Source organism: Sprattus sprattus, assembly GCF_963457725.1.
Source record: "Sprattus sprattus genome assembly, chromosome: 12".
NCBI lineage: Eukaryota > Metazoa > Chordata > Actinopteri > Clupeiformes > Clupeidae > Sprattus > Sprattus sprattus.
Window position 1 is genome coordinate 16595780 of NC_137910.1, and position 256 is coordinate 16596035.

Consider the following 256-nt stretch of genomic DNA (forward strand, 5'->3'; position numbering starts at 1 on the left):
AGGGCTAGTTAACTCTGCTACTGACCAGTCCCATGATCTTAACAACAGCCTGATATTTGTGAGCCAAGCTGAGTAAGGCTTCCTACAGACTTCAATCAAAACAAGAATCACTCTCACACACGCTTGCTTTGTAAAAGACATATACAGTAACTGACAGAAAGAGAGAGAGCACAGTCTTAAACAGTATGTGTGTGTGTGTGTGTGTGTGTGTGTGGAGATCTTACCTCTTTCTTTGTTGTCTTTGAAAGGTAGGTGG